Source organism: Chroicocephalus ridibundus, chromosome 12 (genome assembly GCF_963924245.1).
Source record: "Chroicocephalus ridibundus chromosome 12, bChrRid1.1, whole genome shotgun sequence".
NCBI lineage: Eukaryota > Metazoa > Chordata > Aves > Charadriiformes > Laridae > Chroicocephalus > Chroicocephalus ridibundus.
In genome coordinates, this window is record NC_086295.1 from 17,745,522 (window position 1) to 17,768,455 (window position 22,934).

Genomic DNA, 22,934 nt, shown 5'->3' on the forward strand with positions numbered 1-22,934 from the left:
AGGGCTTGGTCCCGGGGGCTTGGGAGGTTTCTCGGAGCTGGGGCTGGAGGGACCCAGGGCTGCCCAGGGCAGAGGTGGCCGGAGCGGGTGACGCCTCCCAGGTCTGCAGTGCCGGGAAGGGGCTCATCCTCCATCCTATGCCGGCACGCCCTGGTTCATGTGGACCAGAGACACCCCTCCTCGGTCAGAGGGACCGTAAACGGGGAACAGTGGGAGGTTTCTGGGGGTTTCACAGGCTCCTGGGAGCCTGGAGCAGGGGCCTGAGCAGTGCCCGGAGAGTGGCTCAAGAGGGGCCCGACACGGCCATGGGGTGCCCGGGGAGCCGGGCTCAGCCCTGGCACCTGTGCTGCCAGTGGACGCGGCGTTCCTGCAAACCCATCTTCCAAACTGCTTCGGACAAACCCCCAGGTTTTGAGCTGCTTGTTTTGCTGTAACGGGGTGGTTCGCGGCTGCCCCATAATCTCACCGAGCTGCGAGGTGTCGTCTCCTCTGGGCACAGACACCTGCCAGGGTTGGCCCCAGTGCTCGGCAGGGAGGAGGGACACGCGGGGCCGTGGGTATCCGCAGGGCTCAGCCCTGGCCCTGGCCATCTGGGGGTCCCAGCCCCCCTGCCAGCTGTCCGGAGGCAGTTCTGCATGCCTGCGATGAACGGGGAGAATTCATTTTAAGATTATTTTTTTTTCCTCTAGCTTTTCCTTTTTTTCTCCCGAAATTACCAAATCTGGGACAGGGAGCTGGCTGTTTGCATTTGTCACACACACACACACGATGTTACATCTATACATTATCTTGACATCAAAGGGAAAGTGTGACGTTTCTCTGGCTGTGCAGGCAAGAAAGGACACTGCCTGCTTTTGGGAGAGAAGAGGTTATTATCAAAGGGTTACAGACAGCTCCTGGAAAGGAGAATGAGAAATAAGGACGGAGAGCACAGAACTGGGAGTGACAGCGAGGCGCTGCAAAAGCAAATCTTCTCCTGGTCTTTTCATCTTCCCTCTTTATTAACGCAGGGCAAGAGCGAGCCTCTCATGGCATGGACTTAGTTATTATTTTAAGGAAGAAGAACTTGCAAATGTGATAGCTGGAGGGAGATGGGGGATTTTATTTGGGGAGGAGATGAAAGGAAACCTGTCCGCATACAAAGCTTCAGCGCAGCGAGGCTCAAGCTTAAGCCAGCGCAATTGGGTGGGTGCTGAGCTCCTCGGGGTGGGGACGCTTGTGCCACCGTCGCAGCTCCCCGAGGAGTTCGGCGCCTCATCCCTGTGTGGAGCCCAAGCGCCCGAGCACTTGGAGGGGACATCTCCCGAAGTGCCATGGGAGCTTGGGAAGCTGCCGAGCCTTTTGCACCCAGGTCAAAACAAGCTTGGGCCGAGGGAAGGTGTAAGAGGCAGCGTGTGGAAACGAACCTGGCCGGGCACCGAGCCTGGCTCTGCCCCAGCTCCTGGGGACGGCCAGTCCCACAGAGTCCCCTGGAGTCCTTCAGCACATCCAGCCCGCTGTCCCTCAAGCAGGGCAGGGTGGGAGCTGCCGGGGGCCTTCCCCACATCCCCCTTCTCTGCCCATGGGAATGGATGACCAGTCTCCCCCATGCGTGTCCCGGCAGTGCCCACCGTTGGCAGCTGAGCCCTCTCCTTGCATGGAGTTGTCCTCAGTGGGGCCAGCTGGGCAGCCCGGCCGAGCCAGCTGAGCTGCTACCAGGCAGCTGGACAGCCAGGAGGAGCCTGCCCTGCCCTCCAGCCTCCCAGCTGCTGCCCAGGCAGCCCCCACAGTTTGCCAGATGACAGCTCGCCGTCCACCCCAGGGGGTCTCCCAGCCACCGGGCTCCTGGGGCTTTCCATCGGTGCAAGGTCAGACGCTCCCAAGGGCGGTCGTCCCTGCTGTGGAGAGCTGCAGAGAGTGTCTTCTGCTGAGCTACCTCCTTCCTGCTCCACCTCTCTCCTCGCACCAGGGAAGAAGCACAGTGGGACAGTGGCAGTGACGCCACCTGGACGGATGGCTTCCTAAAGGACCCCACATCCAGCCCTTGCTCTGCCCTGAAGCTCTTCACACCAAAGCTCCCGAGCTCGCCATTCCGCCGCAGGAATGCAAACAAACCCATCTCAGGGCTCTACTGCAATGAAACTGGGTATGAAAAACAGGGGAGAGAAAAACTTCCAAGCCTGAGGCTGGTGCTAAATCCTGCTGGGGAGTTTCTGCAGGGAGCTGGTGCTGGAGGGTCCTTGTGGAGGTGACCTGTCCCAGCATGGGAGCTCCGGAGCTGGCGGAGCTGGTGCAGATGAGCTCGCGCCTGGAGAGCAGCGACCCGCAGGGGCTGGATGTGCATGTTGTCCCTGCTGCTGAAGGTTTCTTGTCTGCCTCGGGGGAAGCCTGGCAGGGAAAAAGGCTCCCGCTGTCCTCTGAGCAGCCAAGGTCATTTCTGGGAAGTGGTGCAGATGCCGGCTGCCACGTGGCTCGTGCCCACGGCACCGTGGGGTAATTAGCTGGAAAGACGGTCAAGCAACATGGGAAATGGGCAAGGGAAGGAAGGAAACAGCAGAGCCATGCCCAGATCGGGGCCTGAGGAGGATGCCCTTCTCTCCAGAGGTACCCCCCCATGCTCAGGTCTTCAGTCTCTGGGGCAGTGGGGTGACTTGTGCGGGCAGGTGTGGGGCGAGGGCTGGGAGGTCGGGCTGTGCCGGTGACCAAAGCGGTCTTGGTTCTGCATCAGGGTACTGCAGGCTCCCCCCGGTGCCTCTGCAGTGCCCCCAGACATCCTTCCCCGGCCCTCCGCGGACAGATTGTGTTTGTTTCAGCTCAGCGCGCTCATTAGATTAAAGTGGAAGAGTCGATCTGATCAAACTTGGAAACACAAAAATAAACGTGCTGGGTTCAGCAGATGGAGGGAACAGCCTGGCAAGTCGGGCGAGCGATGGCAGTGCCCCACAGCAAGCGCTCGCAGCAGCTGCTTCGCAGCAGCCCTCGGACACACCTATCCCCCGCCGCGCTGTGCCGTGATCCTGCCCCGTGGCGCGGCACGGCGGGGACGCCGGCGATGGCCTAGGGAGGGGGCTGTGGGCGATGGGGGCCAGATCCGTGCCTGGTGCAGCCACGTGGTGTTTCCCTCCGGCGCTCCCGGCCGAGCGTCCCATGGGGCTGCGGCTCAGACCTGGGTTTTCCGCCTTCTGCTGCCCCCGATCCTCCCTGGCAGCGACGCCAGGAACTGCTCCCGCTGCCTCCAGGCAGCCTGGGATGGGGGTCCCGAGACTCCCCCCACTCTCCCTAGCGTTTACTGGGGCTGAGGATTTGCTGTGGGCTTCCATCATAAACCTCAGTGGTGTGGACAGTTGTTCCTCATCTCGGAGAGCGCTGGGAAAGGAGACGGATGAACCTGTGCCCTGCCGTCCAGCTGCTGGATGAACGTTTTATGGGGTATTTACTTTGCCGTGATGCTGAAGTACGTTTGGAGTTCAAGAACTGCTGAAATACATCTCCCCTGTCCTTTCCAGCTCATGAGCACCCGAATCCAGCCTGGCCAGTGAAGGGAGCAGAGGTGCCTCTCCTCTGGGGACCTTACCCGCTCTGTGCTAGCTCCAGTTTCTCAGGAGAGCCTTGCCCTTGAGCCCTGTTGGTGGCACTGAGAGCCCTCCCTGAAGGTTCCTAAACACCGTCCATCCCCTCCAGCACTGAGGGAGGGACTCTGCAGTCAAGGTTTTGGCCAGCAGAAGGGGAGCTTCTTCTGCTGGAGACATCTCCAATCTGCCTCTGAGGGGAATTCCCGTCCATTGCTGTCTGCTCTTCTGATTTCGGAGTCATTTTACCCCTTAGGTTTGGAGCCGCTTGCCCCCAGCCCAGCGAAGGCTGGTTGTGCCTAGAACCTTCTCCTTAGTTGAATTTCTAATGGGTTTTCTGCTGGGTTTTTGGTGGGTTCCTGGTCTGGGGGGGGGGACGATGGGGGACTCCCACTGCCCTGGGACTGGTGGTAATGGTTATTTCTCCTGCTGAGCTCAATGGGAGATCTGCCCAGGAGGGAAGGAGCTGGTTGCCCAGACCCCAGCACCAGTGCACCCGAGCATGGGTCCTGCTGTATTTGTACCCTCGGGGACTGGACTCCAACACTAATATTCCAGTGTGGATTTTAAGTCCTCTGTGGGTGGATTTTAAGTCCTCTGTGGGTGGTTCAGTCATCTTGGCCATAGTGATCCCAGCAGCTCTCTTCAGTGGCTGGATTGTGTCTTGGTGGTTCTCCGGTGTATGCGTCTCGCTGGCCAGAGCGTGCCGATGGTGAACCAGAGTGTTTCTTCAGGGAATGATGTTGCACAGACCAAGTACCATCTTGGCCAGAGTCCCTATCCCTCTGAGGTGGATGCTCTTGGGGCTGTTCTGGCTCCTAGACTGCTTGTGTGCTGAATGAAGAAACCAAGGGTCTGGGCTTTAGGAGATACAAGCACCACCTCTGGGACTTCTCTTGTCTCCCTGTCATCTCTTTGGCAAGTCATTACCCCTGTGTGCTTCATCATACCTAGTTGCAAGACAGATGTAGGGCTCATCACGTGTACTGGGCAAGGCCTTTCTACTGGTGTGGTGCAGTGGTAGGATCTGCAGCATGGTCGAGCATTTACAGCAGGGGCAATACAACCCCTCCCTGTAGTGTGTAGGGACAACCCGGGGCCAGTCTCATGCCAGTGTCCTCAGCCCACTGGGAAACAATGGAGCTGGGATGAATCTTTCTGCTTGTGCTTCTCAGCCTGGGAAGCCTCCTCCTACTGGCAAACGCTTCTGGGATTGCTTCAGGGTCTTGTGAATAGGTGGGGTTGTCCAGGTCACTGAAACAAACTGTATTTTAAAGAAAACCGAGCAGGGCAGTTGCATGCCCTTACATGAGTCACCCTCAGTAAGTTCGCAGATGACACTAAACTGGGCGGGTGTGTTGACCTGCTTGAGGGTAGGATGGCTCTGCAGAGGGATCTGGACAGGCTGGACCGATGGGCTGAGACCAATGGTATGAGGTTCAACAAGGCCAAATGCCGGGTCCTGCACTTCAGGATTGGGGCAGAGTGGCTCGAAAGCAGCCCGACAGAAAAGGACTTGGGAGTGTTGGTTGATAGCCGGCTGAATATGAGCCAGCAGTGTGCCCAGGTGGCCAAGAAGGCCAACAGCATCCTAGCCTGTCTCAGGAATAGTGTGGTGAGCCGGCCTAGGGAAGTGATCATCCCCCTGTACTCGGCACTGGTGAGGCCCCACCTCGAGTACTGCGTTCAGTTTTGGGCCCCTCACTACAAGAGGGACATTGAGGTGTTGGAGCGTGTCCAGAGAAGGGCTACAAAGCTGGTGAGGGGCCTGGAGGACAAACCTTATGAGGAACGACTGAGGGAGCTGGGGTTGTTTAGCCTGGAGAAGAGGAGGCTGAGGGGAGACCTTATCACCCTCTACAACTACCTGAAAGGAGGTTGTAGAGAGATGGGGGCTGACCTCTTCTCCCTGGTGACAAGTGATAGGACGAGGGGAAACGGGTTCAAGTTACGTCAGGGGAGGTTTAGATTAGATATTAGGAGACATTTTTACACTGAAAGGGTTATTAAACATTGGAATAGGCTGCCCAGGGAGGTGGTGGATTCACCATCCCTGGAGGTGTTTAAAAAAAGGGTAGATGGGGCACTGAGGGACATGGTTTAGAAGTGGCTCTTGTCAGGGTAGGCTAAAGGTTGGACTCGATGATCTTAAAGGTCCCTTCCAACCTCAACAATTCTATGATTCTATGATTCTATGCCTTGCTTTGTAGCAGATGACCTGCTTGGGATCAGGCTCTCACATCTGCTCTCTCAGTCCCATCTGAGTTTTGGAACCGGCTTTGGGAGGCAGCCGGGACTGGAAGGCTTGTTAGTGTTTGGGACTGAGGGAAAAAGAATTGAAACCCCTTGGAGATTGCTGTGGTCCTGAAGAAAAAGGAGGGAGAGTGTGGGGAGACTGGTCCCCTGACTGCGCCGGGAGGGTGGAGGTGCTGTGGAGGTGGCCTGATGCCAGAGGGGGAAGGTGGTACAGCAGTTTGTGCTTTCTGACGGGCCCGGGGTCAAATAACCGCAGTGGTGACGCAAGGGCGTGGAAAGTCACAAGAGAGGGATGCTGGGGGTGATGGGGCTGTGACCTCCCCTGTCTGCTCTTACCACGGTGGGGAGAGGAAGCTGCTCTGTGCTGGACAAGTCTGTCCGCTTCTCGGTCTGCCCGTGCAGCAGCCGATGGGCAGTGGCTCACCTCGGCGCCTCCACTCTCCCTGCGCCATGGATGGGACTCACCTGAGGCTCTCACCGGGCTGCCTGGCGCTCACAGCCCCTGTCTTTGCAGGGGTGGCCTGTGTCCGCTTGACACCTGCTGCAAAGAGAGGAGTTTTGAACCCTTCTGTCTTACGAACTCAATTTATTTTTTTTTTCTGCCCAAATGTCTTTTTCCCCCCTTTGCCAAGAAAGCCGTCTGATCAGCAGCAATTAACAACGCAAACTGCCGCAATGACCTTTATAGCGTGTTCTGTGCGCTCCCTCTCGATGCCCTCAAGAAGAACGCGCCAGATGTTTGGGGATTTCTGCTCCGCAGAGACAGGGCCAGGACACGCCAAAGCGGAGCGGAGGATGCACGGGGGGGGCTGTGGGGGGCAGGCAGTAATGGTCACTCTGCTCAACTTCACCTGGGGCATTGCAGACCTCCAGGTGCACAGCCCCTGCCAGCCGCGATCCTAACGCTGGTCGGCAGAGCAGGCCTGGGCTGTGGGAGCAGCACCAGAGTCTTCCACCAAGGCTGGGAAACTTGGAGCTCATCAGCCGACTTGCCTCTTCGACTGCAATAAGTCCTGCAAGCCCAAGCTCTTTGGATGGTTTTATCTCAGCTCTTCTTGTCTTGCTGCTGTTCCACAGCACACCCAGGAAAACGCCGGACTCGGGTACTGCTTTCCCATCCATCATCCATGATTCTCTTTTCATTTGCTTTTTGGGCTTCACCTTTTTAATCCAGCTGTCTCCTGCCTTACAAATGTTCTTTCCTCAATTACTTACACCGGGCTGCAGGGCTGTCTCCATTCATCTCGGGAGCACGAGGAGGCTGCGCGCTCAGCCGGGGCTCCGCCAGCTGACTGCGCGAGAACCTGCTGCCTGCTCGGTCCCCACTTATGCCAAACAGATCGAGTGCGCTGCCATGAGGGGTGGCTCCACACTGTGCTTTCACCACTGACCATGTCCCAGGTGGCTTCTGCCCATCTGACACACGGGTCCTCCAGGTGCAAACCTCGTGCGGGAGCAGATTGCTCTCCTCAGCCTTCATCAGGGGATCCAGGTGGACACTTCTTATTCCCTCCCTCTCCACCGGCGCTGGTGTGGGGATTACCTCCAAAGGGACATGAGGAAGAAAGGGCGCCCGGCTTTCTTGGAGGAGCAAGTTGGAAAGCAAGCAGCTTGTGTCCGCTTTGCTGCAGCAGCTGTCGAGCTCCTGTCCCACCCGTGGGACATGGGTTGGGGTTAGAGACCACCAAGGTGGTGATGGCTCTCTGTGAAAGCTTCTGAAGGAGGAGCAGAGCTCTGCAGAGTGCACATTGCCTATGGCCCCACGTTCAGGAGCAGAAGAAGGACTTCCCAGAGGAGGGAATCCAGTGTCTGCTCAGAGCTGAGAGGTGCCACATCCCCGTACTGGAAGGAGGGGAGATCCCGAATGAGGTCACATATGGGGAGACATCCCTCCCTACTCTAAGCTCTCCTGATGAGGACTGTGCTGTCCTTGTTCCCACTTGGGATTTCGGGCTCCTGATATGAAAAAAAGAGCTTTTGGAGCGATCCTCTCTGTCCTATGCCCTGCCCTTCTTAGAGGTCCCCCATCTCCTGCACTGAGGAGGCTGCAGGCTTGGACAGACAGGTCATGTTTGAAGGGACGTGCTGAGCTGCTCTCAGGTGCCAGGGCAAGCCACAGCCAGCTCTGCTGTCCCGCTTCCCAGACTAGGGACCAGCTCAGACCATTCCTGCACCAAGGCTGCTTTATCCCCACTTCTTAATGCTCTTATCTTGAAGGCTCCCCTCAGATTAAAGCCCAGGCAGTCGGTTCCCTCCCTGGATTTATTGCAATGCAGTTTTCTTCCTCTAATCCGATCAGGGTGTAAGCTGCTCTTTTCAAAGTGCATGGGGAGGACACATGTGCATGTCACCGGTGCGGTGAGCCAGGATGACTGAAAGCAGTGGAAAGGTGCCCTGTTCTTGAGCTTGGTGGCACATCTGACTTTTTTCATGGTTTTCTTCTCCGAGCCTCTGAGAGCAGCTGTGTGATGTCCCATGTACACCAACAGTCATAAGACAAAAGGTTTGCTTTGGAGCAGGGTGGGTTCCTCACTGTGCTGGGCTCTGTTCACCTTCCTGGACAACCTTATCGAGTTGGAGCCCAGCCTTGGGTCTCTGACAGCCATGGAGACCATGGAGTCAGGGGAACAGCACTGTTCATTTCAACAGGACCCTAGCAGGGGTTCTGGTGACATCCGAGGGTTTGACCTCAGCAGTGTGACCGCCACCCATTCATGGTGGACTGGTTGCTCCTGATGAGCTCATGAGTCCATGGCCATGCTTGGAGCAGGGCTGGTGACGCCAGGGATGGACTTGCATCCCTGCTGAGTTCCTTCTTTGCCTCTGCCTCTTGCTCTGCTGAGGGACTGCGAAGTGGAGACCACTCCTCTCTGCATGGCTGAGAGGGTTCTCCCAGTCCTTCTGATGGGTGCCTGTGGGTCAGCCCTACTCGGTGTGTTCCCAGGGAAGGCAGTGGCACTTGGGGACCCAGGGAGGGCTGGTGGAGAGGAGTATCTGTGGGTCATGCTGGGCATGGGTGCAGTCTGAACCTGACAGGCGGTGGTACCTCTGGGGTCTGGAGCAGAAGCGTCCCTGCTGGATCCCTCCCTCACTGGGCGGGCCTGAAGGGACCTGAGGCTGAGGAAGACCGGAGGAGGATGACTCTTTCATGATGGGGAAGGGACTGGGGTTAATCCATGCCTCCCTGGACTCACACTTGTCTTTGCCCTCCTCAGCCCAAGAAGCCTGGTGAGCACGGTCACCGAGCTGCCGCCTGGCTCTGCCCACCCCGCAGCCAGCGCATGGACCACCAACGTCCTCCAGCTCGTGAATGACGGCAGCATCCTGGCGGAAGAGTCACCTCGGAGATCAGCGTCTGGACTGTGAGTGCTCCGGGAACTGCGGGCAGGGTAGGGCCTGAGGCAGGACCCCCGCGGGGCGACGGTCCTGCTCCGTGGGGTTTCCTTGGGGTGAGAGGCAGGAGGAGCCTGTGGGCGTTGGGAAGATAAGGGCGTCTCTGTTGGGATGCTGTTGCCCTGCGCAGTGAAGAGAGCCTGTGCGCCGAGAGGCAGCAAAGGAGGAGAGGTAGAGCTGGCAGGGTAGGGGGGTACAGGGGTTGCCTGGGGGGTGCACAGGTGAGCTGAGATGAGGTGCTGGCACGTCCCCCGGGGGCTGGTGCAGAGGGTGGCTGGAGGACTCTGTTACGGGTGTTGTCTGAGGACAGGGAGAGCTGTGACGGTGTCTGCTCCGGGTGATGGCTGTGATGCTGGGCAGTGGCTGGAGCAATGCCAGAGCACGGGAGCATCCAGGCTCCTGCTGTGACTGCGGGGCAGAGCCCACGGAGACCAGGCCAGCCATGAGCCAAGTGGCAAGCACACCCGGGAGGCACCTACACCCACCAGGTGTAGGCGCGGTGGGATCCACGGGGCTGCCCCTCACCGTGGTTTGCTTTCTGCTCGCCTCTGTTAGCCCGTGACCGTGAGTTCAGCTACACATGGGGTGGTCCCCAAGGTCCCTGACTTGCTGTGGGCTAGGTGAGATAGAGGACGATGCAGACGCTTGAGCCCCTCCAGCGAGCTGGAGAAGGCGGGATAGAGGACGATGCAGACGCTTGAGCCCCTCCAGCGAGCTGGAGAAGGCGGCACCTGCAGGGAATGGCTGCAGCCCTCCCAAGCACACGGAAAGCCTGTATTTCTCCCCCAGGGAGAGAGAAGAGCTTGTGCAAAGGGCAGGGCTCTGGCTTCGAGCGGTGTTGTCGCACCTGCTAAGGTCCATCGGGAAGGAACTTGTCCTGAAAGCAGCAGAGGCCTGAGAGGCGATGGATAGGCAGGGCAAACCTACGGAGGAATAAATGACATGCCTTCCCCATGTCAGGAAAGATCTCCTGCCACGTCCCAGGATGTGACACCGGCTCCTTCATCAGCTCAGACAAACCCAAACATTCAGAAAGTCTTGATTTGGCCTCCCAAGGGGAGAAGGTGGTCATACAATCCAATAAGCGTCAAGAGCATGTCAAGGGATTTTCCTTCGTGGCCCTGGAGCCGTGGTCAATAGCAAGCAGCTACGGGACCCCAAGGCGTGGGAGACAGTGCAGGCACTGGTGTGGGTGCCCTGTCCTTTTTCTGACGCCACTTACAAGTAAATAACGGCTTCTCCAAGGAGCACAGGCTGCCAGAGAGCTCATGACCCTCACGGCACGTGGCTTTCTCAGTACAGCAGCTACTAAACCCCTTCTTTGAATTGCTGTCACAGGAAAATCCATGATGTTTTTTAACCAAGTTGATCTTTTTGCCCACCCTCTGGGCCAATAAAAGAGTGTCTTTGTAGCCTTCCGGGGTCATTGGGAAAGAACAGGAATGTGGTTTCCTGCAGGCTGGCATACATGGAGGTTTCTCCTTAACATCAGAGCTCTGGCAAGCGGTGCAGAGGTCTCACGGAGATTTGGGGATGAGGATGGAGCTCAGGCACACGTGTATGGAGGGATGGGCTGTGCACCTGGGGTGGCCACTGTGTTGGATCGAGGACTGAGGTCACGCACAACCGCAGCCACATCCCCTGCTGCACTGCAGGAAAGCCCTTCTCCAGCCTTCTTCTGGAGCGGCACGTGCGCTACCAGCAAACCCTACCAACGCAAACTGAGCGGGTGGTTTGGTGATGACCGAGACACAGCGACGCTCCAGGCAGCTCAGTGCAAAGGACAGGGAAAGGGCCAGAAGGAAATGCAATGGGATGGGCTTGGGTATTACCCAGATGTTACAGCCAGGAGGATGGGTGAGACAAAACCTGGTGTCTGATTTGGGAAGGGAGACCTGAGCGTAAATGGCCACAGTCCCCATGGGACACAAAGGTGGGGTGGCTGCACGGGGGACAGCGGTGTCCTTAGGGTAGGAGAACACCACTGGGTGCTGGGAGGCCTCCACACCGGTGGGGCTGCCCCTCTCCCAGGAGACCCACATAGCACAGTGAGAGCATCAGCCCCCGTCCCCTGCCGCGAGAGCGCGGGCAGCAGGAGCAGGGCCCTCGCTGGCCGGCCGGCCCCGCTTTCCCCCTCCCCGGCAATCACCCAGCTGTCTCTTTCCCTTAATTGCAGTTGCTTGATTTGTCTCTGGGTTGTTGTTTTTTTTTAATGTAGGTGACACATGTTTGGTTCGAAGCACTTAATTACCTCTTGGGATGCGTTTCATTTATTCATTAAGATAGAAATTGGAGTTGTCGGGTTTGCTTTATTTTGCTATTATTTTTTTTTTTTTTCATTTTTTTCCCCCTTCTCTGTTCTGTAAGGGAAGGGTGAGGAAAAAAATCCACATATACCTCCAGCACGCGTGTGCCCAGCCTCCCTCCTCTGTGTCTCCCCGCCTCCCCAGCAGCTCCTGAGCAGAGGAGTGGTGATGGGGAGGAATGGTCCTCCCTGGCAATCTGTTGGCACGCCAGAGCTCCTTGGCAATCGGAAGGTGAACCGCGGTGCTGGTGCCAAGCCCAACTCCCACACTGCTGCCACGGGAGATGCTGGGAGGACAGAGCCATGTGCCAGGTGCTCTGGCACAGAGCAGGAGTTCCTGAGGTGGGGGGATTGCAGCCTGGGCCCCCCTGTGCCCAGGCAGCCACGGTCCTGCCTGCAGTGGGCTGCTGAGCGGGCTGGGGGGGACAAGCCATGCTTCAGGCTGCCTGGTGCCCTCGGCCCCTGCCTGGCACCCTGGAGATGTGTCATGGGGGCAGAGACAGGCCTGGTTCTTCCTCTCTGACCTGGATGTGAGAGGAGAAAAGCCCTGGGAGATGTCTTTGCTTGTGTTCCTGCGAGGCTGGAGGGTCAGGGCCAAGGATGCGCTTGTGCCCAGGACGTGCTCCTGCCCTGCCTCTGCCACTGGAAGATACCCACTGCGCTGGTATGGTGGTAGACTCCACAGTGGTATTCGGGGATGCTGTGATTGCACAGTGTGTTGGTCTGCGGGTGGGGGTGCCAGCAGGTAGCAGGTGATGTCCCAGGAGGCGGGTGGCAGAGCTCGGGACAGCCTGATGTGTAGCTGCGCTGCTGGATTGACTTCTTGCACCCTTTATATCATGGCCGGGTCACCATGGTTGGCGTCCAGGGTGATGATTCAGTGACGGTCAGGAGGGAGGAGGCGTGGGCATTGCTGGAGCAGAACAGAGTGGTGGGACGCGTGATGCTGCATTGGTACGAGCCACCTCTGGGTGCCTCTGCCCTCCCATGTTGCGGGGCAGGCTGGAAACGAAGGTCCAACCTCTCCCTGCACCTCTTCCCAGAAGAAAGGTCCTCCCTCGTCACCTGGGAAGGTTGGCAGCCTCGGATGGGTTCTGCAGTTGGTCATTTTCCCCAAGCCTGGAGAGGACACTTGTGCCCAGCCAGGCCTGGCGCGTGCCCGCTCCCAGCCAAGCTCACTGTGAGCAGCCCTTGGCACAACAACCCCGTGCAGGCGGAGTGGAGCCTCTGAGCAGGACCCGGAGCTGCTGTCCTACATCTGCTTGCCCCGTGCCAAGGAGGCCAAACCCCTCCTGGCACCTGTCTGAGAGCAGCTGGGTGCTCCAGTGCCTTCAAGACGCAGGATTTTGCTCGTGCCTGTCTTAACCATGGACTTTTCTGCACAGGGCACTTGGTGAAACATGTCTTGGGAAGGGGGACTTGGGTCCTTATCACTAGTCAGGACTTCTGCTTTCATAACCCTTCTTGAAAGTACCAGAAAATGCAGGTGTGACTGCCTGTCTCTTGCCATAGGTCTCACCAGGGCTCTGGCCTCGCTCTGCGTTTGTGTTTCTGCCCCGGAAATTTGGAACCAAACCAACCCCTTCCACCAGAGACATGGCTGTATCGCGGTAATCCTCCTGCTGCCCATCGATTGTGAGAAACCAATAACCCTAATGAATTGAAAAGGGAAAGAAGGCTTGCACTGGGAGCCCACATCCCTTTGCTGCCTTGTGTCTGTGCCCAGAGGCCTGTAGGATGGTCACTATCTGCTGGATAATTGCACAAACCACCCCTTGGTCTGATTTGGGTCTGGAAGTGAAAAGGAGCCCAGGCTGGGCGAGGCGGGGGAACAGGGATGTGTTTAGGGGACTGGAACACCTCTCTGATGAAGAAAGGCTGAGGGATTTGGGTCTCTTCAGTCTGGAAAAAAGATGGCTGAGGGGGGACCTTATCAACGCTTATAAATACTGAAAGGGGGGGTGTCAGGAGGATGGGGCCAGGCTCTTCTCAGTGGTGCCCAGCGACAGGACAAGGGGTAACGGGCACAAACTTGACCATGGGAAGTTCCACCTAAACATGAGGAGGAACTTCTTGACTTTGAGGGTGGCAGAGCCCTGGCACAGGCTGCCCAGAGAGGTGGGGGAGTCTCCGTCTCTGGAGACGTTCAGAACCCGCCTGGATGCGTTCCTGTGCCACCTGCTCTGGGTGACCCTGCTCTGGCAGGGGGTTGGACTGGGTGATCTCCAGAGGTCCCTTCCAAGCCCTACCAGTCTGTGGTTCTGTGATTCGTTCTGTGATTCTGTGATTTGCTGTGCTCCTGCAAGGATTCACCCCTCTGGCTGGAGGGAGCTGCTGGCCTGCAGGAGAGGGACGGCAGAGCCTTTGTGCCTTGTGGGACTAACAACTAAGGAGTGAGACTGATTAAAGATCACAGAGCTTCGAGAAGAGGCAACTTACTCCTAATGGCCTTCTTTTGTATGTTGAAGAGAAGCTTAATCTAGGGCTCCAGCGTGGCTTATTGACATGTGCTGCGGGCAGAGCCAGTGGAGGGGAGCAGGATTGTCCCAGGGCTTGGTTCAAAGTCAGGGTCCAGCCTGTTTGGGAAGGTCTAGGGGCCTGCTCCCCGACAAAGTCTTGCTTTCTTGAGTAGGGAAGAAAGTGGTGGGCAAGGATGGGACGGTGAGTATTTACACTGTTCAGCCCAACACAATGGCCCACACCCTCTAGGTTTCTTCCTGAGAGAGGAATGTATTCCCTGAGCACGTCTGTAACGTAGCATGGCCAAGCACCCAACTTTCCCGATGTGTTTGGCACAGCCCGGAGCAGTGGCGTCTCTGTAGGGGTGAGGAGTGGCTGGGAGAGGGTGCTCCGAGCTGATGTTCAGCCTGCAGAATTGCTAGCACAGGACAACAGGAATAACACGGACCCGTGAAACCTGGCACCTGGCTTGCCGGCTCCAGCCCTTCTTTCAAAGGGAAGAGGTCTGGCCCCCTTGCAAGAGTCAGCCTCCACATTTGTACGTGGTGAGCTTGTGGGATTGTTTTGGTTTTTACATGCCAAAGGCCACCAGTGGAGACATCTGTACTCCTTCTGGAAGCTTGCTTGGAGACTGAATAAAAGAAAAGGATGGACTTTAAGGCTCCGTGTCTGTTGCCCCAGGCCACACGTTTTCAAAGAAGTGTTGGTGCCCAGACCTCTGCAGATCCATCTTCTGGCTGGGACAAAGGTAGAGTACACCTTCCCTGTAGAGAAACCCACAGACACAGAATGGAGCTAATAAATGAAGGTCCTAATAGCTGCCTGGCTACCTTCCTTGGTAAATAGCAATCCAGACAGCCAATGGATGTGGGTTGTGTGTAGATAAAAAAGAAAACTATGGAAGGACAGATGGCCAGGTGGACAGATGGGTGGGTGAATGGTTTGTTATAAAATGTGGAGCTGAATAAGTTTGGAGAAGTGAGCAGGTGGGTGCTGTGGTGGGGAGGATGGGACTGCAGAAGCAGACCTGCAGGGCTAGCTTGGCCAAGGGCAGGTGGATCTGGCACCTCCTGACCCCGCACACTCCCACGGCGCTTCTTGTCAGAAGCCTGGGTGCATGAAATCCACCCCCAGGTCCCTGCCCCAGTGATGGCTCTCTGCTGCCAGGGATTGCTGTCTCTGGTTTTGGGGGTTTTCTGTTTTCATTCTTCCCTTTCTCCACCTAAGCTCTCATCAGCATGAAGAGTCCCGTTAGTGGACCGGACCAAGAGTGCAGGCATTTTCTGTCCCTTGGCGAGGGCCCTCCTGAGAGCACCACCTCCCTCACTCCATGCCCTTTCCTTGGTCTCCAAGGGCCGAGAGGGAGGAAGAGTCACGGCTTTTAGAGGCAGCACGCCTTCCTCGTGGGAGGCTCCCTGGTCTAGAGGGGCTCTCTCTATAGAAAGCCCCCTGCTTTCTGAATCTCAGCTCCTCAGTGCTCCTGTCTCCTTCATCACCCAGGGGCTGAACCCCCCCAAGGGCTTGTCACCTGTAAAGGACCCTGCGGACACTGTCCCTGGACTTCCACACTCCATCAGTCCCTGAGCACCTCTGCTAAGGAGCACAAACCCAACCTCTCTCTCCCTGGATAGCGGTGGCAAACATTGAGTAAGGTGGCGCCCAAAAACTTGGTAATGGGGGAACTTGTGCACTGGCAAACGTGGGGATAGTTTTGCTGGGGATTCCCAAAAGATCTTCATAACCCTAGAGCGCTACGTGTGCGGCAAGAGAACTTGGTGTTGGGTGTGTGAAGCGGGTGCTGGCTGCTGGAGATGTGCACATGTGGAGACACATCCATAGGTTGGGATTGTGATCACTCCTCTGGAAAAGGGGCCACATTGCTGGGGGCTCAGAGCACGGCCCCCTCTGCAGCCCAGCCCGAAATGAGCAGCTTGGCAACGCCACGTGCCAAAAAGGGACCAAATCCCCCCAAGTCCAGTTTGCTCCCAGCCTGGGTCCTCCAGCTGGTCTGGCAGAGGGGTGGCACAGCGAGCACGGGGGACACTGCTGCCTGCTGCCCGGCACCGACGCCGTCCCTGGCCCACGCTGCCAAGGGGCTGCAGCCGCGCGCCGCCAGCACTTTGCTCCCACCATTTCTCACAGCTCTTGTTCTGCCGCCAGCCAGCCTCCGCAGACCTGGAAGCCTTCTTCCCTCTGCCTTCTCCTCCTCTCCTCCTGCTTCCCAGCTTTGAAGAGAGAGCTCAGCTGGGGCTATCTGTGCCAGAGACGAGCACAGGAGAATGGGAATGGATGGATCCTGCTCCCAGCCAGGCTGCCTGCTAGGGAAGCTTTAGCTTTATCTACAGAGCCAGGCTCTCCCGGGGCCAGTTCCAGGACCTGCCTTGGGCAGAAGGTGCCTATATTGTTCTGGACCCCTTTTCTCTCTCTCCAGAGTGGTTGTTTTCCTTCCAAGCAGCACTGCAGCACTCAAATAAGAAGGGATTTGCAATGCAGAGAAAAACCTCCCACCCGCCACTTAGCAGCGTGTGGGCTGAGAGCAGAGCTGGGAGCAGCTGTGCCACTTTGCTTTAACCGCTTGGGCTGAAAACAGTCCTCCTTGGGCTCGGCCACCCTACGGCATGTCCTGGGTCAGGTCCTGGCTCTGGGACCCCCAGCCTGCCGGGTGGACGTATGACACTCCTCCTGGGCCCCTCTGGGGCAGCGTGCCCTGGAGGTGGAGTGCTGCCCCAGGACCATGGGGATGATGCTCTGCTCTCAGCTGGCTCGGGGCTTGCTGCCACCTTGCAACGGGCTTTATTTTCCCAGTCTGTGGAGCAGGGACAGGACTTGCTGGCTTCATTTCGTGCCTTTCTTGGAGTCCCGGGCATGAAAAGCGCTATAGAGGAGGTAGAAGCAGACATAAGACAGTGAGATTTTTGTGTCTGTGATCCAGCAGGCCAGTGTGTTGCTGGAGAAAGTGGGTGGATACTTTGCCAATGGGGCACCAGAGAGAGGGGCTGGAGGACTCAGAGGTGTCGCAGGTCAGTTCGGCACCAGACAGGAGGACACCGCTCCTGGTCCCCTCAGGTCCAGGCATCCTTTGCTTTCTTGCTGGGAAAATGAGGATGGCTCCTGGAGGCTGGTTTTGGAGGGACAGCATGTGCTTGGTCTTGGCTGTCCCCCGCACTGATCTGGCAGGAATTCAAGCAGGCTACATGGGAGGGGGCACCATCCCCAGATTTGGAACCCAGTGCTGACCACGTGTCCTCTCCTGAGAAGGCCACCATGCCTCTGCTCCCTGGGGAAGCTTTAGTGTTACCTACAGAGAGAAGGAAACCCCCTGCCGGGCACAGAGGAGCTGTTTGTGCCCTTCTCGGTCTCTCAGTGGGGCAGGAAAGGTTTGGGTGATCCCAAGGTCATCCCTTCACTGGGGCTGTGGTGGGGGACATCACAGTGCCGCTGCTTTGCACTTTGGGCTGCTGACCCTGCCTCCCGCTTGGGAAAGGTGGGCTGCGGTGGCTTACATCGCTTCCCCCCAAACTGAGGGTGAACCTGGGGATGATCTGCAGGGAAAGGGCTGTAATTGCTTGGCCCTGGGTGCCCCTTCTTCTGCGGGGCTAACGAGCCCCAGAGCACACCCCCATTTCTCCTCCCATCCTCCTTGTCCCCATACCCAACCAAATGCGGGGGCCTGAATCTCACCTCTGGGCAAGCGGGAGCAGAGGGAGCTCTTCTCTTTCCCAAGCTGTCACCCTGTACTGTCACCTTGAAGAGTCAGAGCGTGGTCTGCGAGGGACCACTGGTGGCAACTGGGAGCACTGGAGTCCCAGCTGCTGAAGACGTTGAAGGAAGCCAGCCATACCGTGAAAGCCCAGGGGATTTATCTTCCAGGAGCTAAAGGGGCTTTTGCTGCTCCCCTCTTCGTTTACAAAGGGATTCTGGGTTGCTTTTGCCCCTCTGTCCTGGGATGTGCTGGGTTTCTGGGCGAGCTCGGAAGAGGGCGGCTGAGGACGTGGTGGCTCAGTGCAGCGGGGTCTGCACGGCTGCGATGAGGGGGACGCCATCCAGCCTCTGGCAGGGAGATGGGTCCTCCTTGAGAGGCTTTGCCCCCAACAGGCAGGTGCTGCGCTGGAGGCGGGAGAGGAGAGGGGATGGTCTGAGATCATCGCTTTTTGGCAGAGCAAAAGGGAAAAGGAAACTCCGTCCCCTCCCCAGGGCAGGGTGGCAGGAGGGAGGAGCTGCTCTGGCTGGCAGGGGGCGGCAGGAGAGCCCCTGGCCCCTTGAGAGCTGGGACCACCTGGGACCTCACTGGAGGGATGTGTTTTCTTGCCTAGAGCACAACTGTCAATGGAAAAGTCTCGGCACAGACTTCAGTGCTCAGAAACACTGTGGGCTGGGACATTTTGGGGAAGATTTTTAGCTGCAGCAAAGAAATTTGGCAGCTTGGAAGCAATCTAATCATCCTCCTCCCATATGCTTGGTTCTATTTAAAAGGGAGCATGTACCCGATTCCTTCCGACCAGCACGGTGACATTTCCAGAGTGCGTTTGGAAATAAATTTGGCATCCGCTGTCAAAATCTCAGATTGAGCCCAGCGCGGCTAATTTGGGCTCTGAATGCCCTTGCCTCTGCAGACCACCTTTCCCTGCTGGCAGATCCGAAGGGCAGCAATGGCAGGGTTTGCTTCCTGCAGCCGGGATGGCGCGGGCACCAGCCGGGCTTCGAGGGCTGAAGGGTGATTTAGTTACTGGTTGGCGGCTCAACCCCCTTTTCAACAATCGCCAAAGCTGAGGAGGCCGTTCCTGGAGGGGTGGTAGCTGCGTGCCTGGCTCTCCCAAGCCTGTCTCTTCCCAGTCCGGAGGCAGAAGGAGCTGCGGGTGCTTGGGCTTGTCCTGCCCGCCTCCCGGGAGACACAGGGCAGTCTCCTACCCCTTAGCCCACTAACAGAACCCCCGTCCTCCTCCAAGCTCTCTGCTCTCCAGAAGCCTCTCTGAAGACAGTCCTGCCTCCTCCCGCCCGGCCCCGGGGGGGACAGGCTGTGGAGGGGCGTTTAGGGTCTTCCTCACCTTCCCTCTCCCATTGCACACCACCCACCTGAAGGTCCGAGGGGATGTCCCGACAGGGAGGCAGCAGTGTCGTGCACGGCAGCACCGCCTCGCGCTGCGCTGGGTGACGTGCACAGGCGTAATGAAGCCCATCTCCAGCTGACCGCAGGTGAAAACTGGCAGGAAAGCGGGTGCTGCTTGGACCTCCCTTATGGGAACACGCACTGGGTGCCCAGGCAGGCTGGAGGGCCCATCTCCATCCTGCAGCCGCGTCTTTGCTCTCCCCGGGATGTCTCCTACGCCCTGGTCTTTCCCTCCGCCTGCAGCCCTTGCTCTCTCGGCTCGAGGCGGGGGGTGAGGTGGAGACCAGCTGGTGCTCCCAAGGGGAACACGGGGCTCTGGGGCTGCGCTGCACCCCTGGTCAATGTCACCGGTGGTGGGTGACAGCAAAGGGCAGTGCCAGGCGGGTCGGGGGACGTTTGGAGGGGAGCGTTACTAGGATGCTGCACACACACAAGGTTCGGTGTCGTGTCAGCCTGTCTCAGCGTGGTACGTCAGGGAAGATGGGCTGTATCTGGAAGTGACACCAGGGGCCACGTCTCTGGCCAGGAGCCGTTCCCTCCCCTCACCCAGAATCCCAGTTCCCGCTTGATCCCCCTGGTCCCGGCGAGCCCTGCCCTGCCCAGGGCTGTGACCGCGCTGCCGCAGGCTGCGGGTGCAGAGGCCTCCGAGGGGACAGTCCTCCTCCCGCTGGTTTTGGTCTCCCCCAGTGCTGCGAAAGGGCGTTGGGGTGAGGGTGGAAGAGTAAAGCGGGTTGAAAGCATATGGTCGGATTAATGCTTTATCTCTGCCTCCGAGCTATACATGTGTTCCTTCTCTGCCTATGCCATTAGCTTCGTTAGCACCGCTGGAGTGGTGGATTAAATCCAGTGAGCTGTGCAATGAACCTCATTGCTTGAGTCAGTTTTAAGGATTACGGTGAATTATGTAGATCAGAATCAGACAGGCATGGCCCGACGTCTCGAGGGGGTGACAGGGCTGAAGCTTTGCCATTCAGGAGGTTTGCCGTGATCTAATTAGATGTTCAAACAGACCCTCCTGGCCACAGCTCTGCAAATGCCTGCCCACATTTACCACTCCCCTCTCCGTGCTCCGCTTTGCTCAGTCTCTGTAAACAGCGAGGTCTGGGCCAGGCTTGGGGACAGAAAGGGGCAGGATGTGCTGTGACGAGTGCCCAGATGGCAGAGGGTCCTGGAGCCGCGGAGGGAGCGAGGGAAGGAAACAAAGGCAGGAAATGAACAGATCCCTCTTGGCAGCAGGTAGGAGGTGGGACCTGATGTCCCCTCAGCCCAGGCTGAGCGAGGGGGGGGTTGTGGGGACTGTCCTGGTGCGGTGCCGTGCTGCCGGCCAGCGGGGCAGGGCAATGATCTCAAAGGTCCTTTCCAACCACGAAGATTCTGTGATTCTATGATGGGCTCCGCACCGACCTGCGCTCCCTGCTCCAGGGTGGGAGCTTTCCCTGGGGCAGAGGAGGACCCGAGGGTGAAAAAGGCAGGATGCCTCATTGCAGGGAAGAGGTGGAGCTTCTTCCATGGTCCTGATCTAGCTCCACTGACCGGTGCAGTCCTTCTGGGCCATCCTGGTCCAGTTCAGACATGCTGTCTGCTGTATGCACCTCCGCCGTGCTCGCTTTTCCCCCTGGCGCTCTCTTTGAGCCTGTTCCCTTCTCCATTGCTCTGCGGTGATGGGAAGCGCGCTGTGCGCTGGCAGTAAAAGCCCAGAAGAAGCCCAACTCCAGCAGCGCCCTGACTGAAGCCCCATGGCCCTGGGGACAGGTCAGCACCCTCTTGCCAGCACCCCGGCATGCTGGCTCCATGCGGAAGAGGCCAGGAGGTGGGCTGGAAGGCTTTTCCCAGGGCCGGGGCATGTAACCAGGGCTGCAGAGCCAAATGCCAGGGCGGGTTGGAAGGGGGAGGTTTCTGATTTTGGCCAGTTTTGGATTTCCTTGGCTGAGGTGAGCATCAGGATGTCCTCCTGCCAGGCACACCAAAGGGCTTCTGCCTGTGCCTCTGGACAGGCTTGAAATCAGGTTAAAACATCCTTGAGCCAGGAGACATCTGGAGACAGCCCTGTCCTGCCCTACAGGCTGATGTCTGCTGGGGAGGCCTGGGCAGACTGACCTGGAGAACGGACGTTGTCTGGGCCTTTGGCCCCCCTGGAAGGGCTGCTCTGCCTGCCTTGGCCCTTCCTTGGGTCTAACACCTTTCTTCTGCAGCGTTTCTGCCGCCGCTGTAGTAAGGCAAAACACGTCACAGAATCACAGAATGGCGGGGGCTGGAAGGGACCTCTGGAGATCATCCAGTCCAACCCCCTGCCGCAGCAGGGTCACCCGGAGCAGGTGGCACAGGAACGCGTCCAGGTGGGATTTGAATATCTCCAGAGAAGGAGACTCCACAACCTCTGTTGGCGGCCTGTTCCAGTGCTCTGCCACCCTCAAAGCAAAGTTTTTCTTCATGTTGAGATGTGCTTCTTGTCCTGTCACTGGGCACCACTGACCAGAGCCTGGCCCCATCCTCCTGACACCCACCCTTTAGACATTGATCACCATTGATGAGATCCCCTCTCGGTCTTCTCTTCTCCGGGCTGAACAAAGCCAGGTCTCTCAGCCTTTCCTCATCAGAGAGATGCTCCAGTCCCTTGATCGTCTCTGAATCCTCCAAGCACCCTGCTGCTGTCCAGGTCACAACCACCTCACGACCACCACCACCTCCGTGGTCCTGCCCGCGGCTCCCCCTGCCCTCTCGCCCTGCACACCCAGCTCCTGACTGTTGTGTATACGCCTGTTCCACCACGCGTGGCCCCGACCTCCCGTGGCGTGCCCTGGCTGAGCAGCAAACACCCGTGGCCCCTTGGACCAGCTCCCTGTACCCTCTAGCACAGCAAATTTGCGGCCCTCCTGTGATCGCTAGCTCCTGTCTCTTTAAGTTTAACAGGAAGAACTAAAATCAGAGTTTGGGAGAAGTAGTAAAGAAAAGTCGTGTGGCTCTGGAGAATGAGGTGGTGAGGCCTTCATGGGCTACCAAGAAAAATGTTGTAGGTCCAGCTTGTGGTCCAGCCCCTGATGATCCCTATGTGTGGATCGGGCTCCAGAACGAAAGGTACCTCATTTTCCCATGCCAGCGTACGCCCTCCAGAGCAAGCTTTCAAAAGCCTCCACTCATTTCGTCAAGTCTGAGCCTTTAAACAGCCCTCGGAGAAATGTGCTGAGTGGGTCCGGTGTCATTTTGGCGGCTCCTGCCCGTGGTGGCTCTCTGTCCCCAGAGGAGCTCTGCTCAGGCTGGAGAGCAGGGAAACGGGTCTCACTCACGACACCGAAGGTGTCTGAGGATGGCCCCGGGAAACGTACCCGTGTTCGCAGCCCGCCGTACCCACCGCTTTGCTAGAATAGATCCATCAGGATTAAATGAAGAGTGACGCTTGCCCTGGTATCTCTGTTCTGTCGCTGTTGTTCTTTTTAGCATCGGACTATAAATTGTCTGCCTTGCCCAGGCGCTGAAACACTCTCCCCCTTCCCTGGCTGCTGGAAATAGAGTCAGCCTAAGGCTGTTGTTTAGCGGCGCACAGAATACACTGCCTTGGCAGCACCGCCCCTCCCGGGGCTCCAAAGGCCACCCAGGGATGAGTGAAGTGATCCTGACAGTCCCCCTGCCAGCCAGTTCAGCAGGGCAAAAGGGAAACTGAGGCAGGCTGAGAAAAGCGTGGATAGCTGAGGCTGACTCAGGGTCCCACAGCGAGTGGCATCCCGCCGTGGGAAGGACACCGGCCTTCTCTCTGCCGACCCGGGGTGCTGGACGCCACCAGGCTTCCTCCGCCTTGCTGGGTTGCTGCACTTGAGAGATGTCAGGAGTTTGGCCTCTGTCTTCCCGCTGTGAGAGGTGTGGGCGGGCG

At 58.0% G+C, this 22,934-nt stretch overlaps 1 protein-coding gene across 5 annotated transcripts in view; it reads left to right on the forward strand.

The window, feature by feature from the left end:
* Positions 1-22,934, forward strand: part of DLGAP4 (DLG associated protein 4) — a 179,612-nt gene that overhangs the window by 19,223 nt on the left and 137,455 nt on the right. For all 5 annotated transcript variants that reach the window (XM_063349695.1, XM_063349697.1, XM_063349699.1 and 2 more), the window contains one exon: positions 9,020-9,166. The gene's annotated coding sequence lies outside the window, so the exon portion shown is untranslated. Of the gene's footprint in view, positions 1-9,019; positions 9,167-22,934 lie in introns of those variants that run through there.